Below are 2620 nucleotides of genomic sequence, written 5' to 3'. Positions count from 1 at the left end.
GTCCTCATTCAGATCTTCAATCTATCTGAGACATCTGAAAAAAGGAATGTAATGTTAGATAGAAAAGTAACAGCAGTGATTTCTTTTATTCCTTTTTATTCAGATCTCCTTTATGCCAAAGACATTTGGGGACAGCTTTTTAGAGGTAGGTAGACATCTAGAGGTACAGCGAGTCACATAGGGCCACATTTTTAAGGAGTTTCTGATGCCCATGGTCTCGCCCAGGCATCTAGCAGGGCTTTCAGAAATGCCTAGCACTGAGCTCTGATTAGTGTCATATGAGCATTAGATTTTTAGGCAGTGCACTGCTCAGCATTGCGAGGCCCAAGAGGCTTAGACAATTAAGTCCCAGTTTTATAAAGTAACTTTGGGCTTAATCCACAAAAGGCATTAACAGTGAGTATGCAGCCCAGAATAAATGAATATTTATGCATCGTATATTAAACATTCATTGGAAAATATGATTAAAACTAAATCAGGGCACATCTACACGTGCATTAATGCGCCATTCTTGCTGCTCAATAAGTTTAGTAGCTGAATTAACAGGTACTAACTCAATTTGCAGAAACTGGTGCTATTGAGCAGTAGCAACGGTGCACAGCCTTTTAGTGATGCTAATGCGCAGTAGATCAATTCTACTGCACATTATCATGGCTTTTGCCATGACGTGTTAATGTGCAGTATAATTAGTTTACTGCACATTTAGCATCTTGTGTAGACGCATCCTCATTGGAGCAGGGACTGGAACCAAGCTCTCCCCTCTCCAGGCCCTGACCACTAGGTCACAGAATCAAGCTCCCTGCTGCTCTCTCTCTAGCCTAATGCATTTTTAACATTTCTTACAAATCAGAACAGCTTTAAGAGGCAAAACTGAGATAGATGTTCTCGAACCCCTAGATAGCCTATAGCATAGTCGCCAAGGCATTCTACTGGGAGACGCACATTCAGAACCCGCTGGTAGGCCCACCAGCTTCAGTGGGTGTCCCAATCCAAAAGGGCTAAAAAAGACAGAGTTGGTAGATCAACCTTTCCACTAACACTACCGCAGACCTAGGGTGGGATGCACGAAGCCAGGGATGTTGCTGGTGGCAAGTTCCTTTTCTGGGTGGAACAGCAATGCTGGTAGTGGAAGAGTTTAGTCTGTAAGGAATATGGAGTGCTGAATCAGGCCTTTGAATATTACTTTTTGTTCATTTCTGCTGCACCAACTTCTTAATGTGGGAATCCCTGAGGACAGTAAGGACAACCAATTAGATTTAATATTCATACAAGTCTTAATCTATGCAGAGTGCTTAGAAAAGTCAAATGAAATTGGAATATGAAATCATTACTAAAACATGACAGCTACTTTTGATCAGATATTGTTTGTACAAAGTGCTTTAAAATAATTCTTTGAAATACCACTGTAGGCTCAAGCAGGGAATTCATTTCCACCCACTCAAGCCAGAACATACCAATGCAAACCAAATACCAGCACAGTATTAACGAGCAGCTTTGAACCCAGGTAATAAATCAGCAGCAGTTTTATCTTGTGCATGTTTTAATTAGTGATGTGTCACTTTTCACAATGGAGAAGAAAGAGGAACAGAGTTTTGGTGGTTTGAGGAATAGCATGTTTTTGTGTCCTGCTGCCTGAAGGAACTCCACAAAAATGCCACATTTCATCTCTTTGGGCCCATCTCAGGGAGGAAGAAAATGTTAAATCATAAAGCAGTAGTGTGTGATTACCAATTACCAATTAAAAATACATCTAGGCAGAGTGAGCAGGAACAGAGCCTAGTAGGGTGAGTCTTGCTCCTAAGGAATGCCTTCCTGCCAGGAAAGAGGCACTCTATTATCAGGGAAATCAGTCTATCAAGGGGAGAGCAATTTTCCCCTGATTGGTGTGTGAAACATGACATCCACCAGCTCTTAAATCATTTATATTTTACTTTTTTATGATGCAATCGTGAATTAGCTCACTCTGCATTTGTAATTAGAGTGTGGAACAGATGGCCAGGGCTTAGTTCAGGGTGATAAATCCATTAAAATAACTTACAAGAAGCTGCTGCTACTGTGGCTGCTGCCAAGTAATTGTTCATTCAGATGCTTTGTTCAGGGTTTGTGCTTTGGTTGGAAGAAGGACTTTTAAAATTGTCAGTGAATTAAAGTGCCAGGGACAGGACTGAAGCAGGGAGGGGCATTTTAGGGGTCACACAAATTTTTGCTAAATGCTTTAGCTGTTTTCAAAAAAGTTATTTGTGTAACCTGCATTAGATAAGGGACGGGGGAGAAAGGAATAGCTGAAATAGCTGCTGCACACTGACTGCCTGTGTGGATACTCTTATTCCACACGTGAGTGCCTTTTTATTCCATTTTAGAAGTGCATTAAGCTTAGCTGTACAAACACATTCTGAGTGCAGAATAAGAATGTCCACACAGAGAGTTACTCAAGAATAGGTACTTTGCTTTAAATCCACCCTCTAATTTATTTTTCAGTAAGGTCCCCATGGAGAAAAACCCATGGTATTTGATTACAATAGACTGAATTCCAGACCCAGATGCCAGCAGAGGGCTTCCACTGAAGTTAGTAGAAGCTTTGGTTGAAGTTAGTGCATCACTTGACAATACGGCCCTTTTA

General features: G+C 41.1%; 1 long non-coding RNA gene across 1 annotated transcript in view; it reads right to left on the bottom strand.

The window, feature by feature from the left end:
• Positions 1 to 715: 715 nt before the first annotated feature.
• The window catches only part of LOC109291492, an 11844-nt gene continuing 9939 nt past the window's right edge, over positions 716 to 2620 (bottom strand). Inside the window, exon 3 of the long non-coding RNA XR_002095865.1 lies at positions 716 to 1227. This is a non-coding gene — a long non-coding RNA (uncharacterized LOC109291492). The remainder of the gene's footprint in view (positions 1228 to 2620) is intronic.

This window comes from Gavialis gangeticus, unplaced genomic scaffold, assembly GCF_001723915.1.
Source record: "Gavialis gangeticus isolate Ggan-Ray unplaced genomic scaffold, GavGan_comp1, whole genome shotgun sequence".
In the NCBI taxonomy this organism is placed as follows: Eukaryota; Metazoa; Chordata; order Crocodylia; family Gavialidae; genus Gavialis; species Gavialis gangeticus.
Note: the sequence above shows the minus strand (reverse complement) of the source record. Positions and strands in the feature narration are given on the sequence as shown.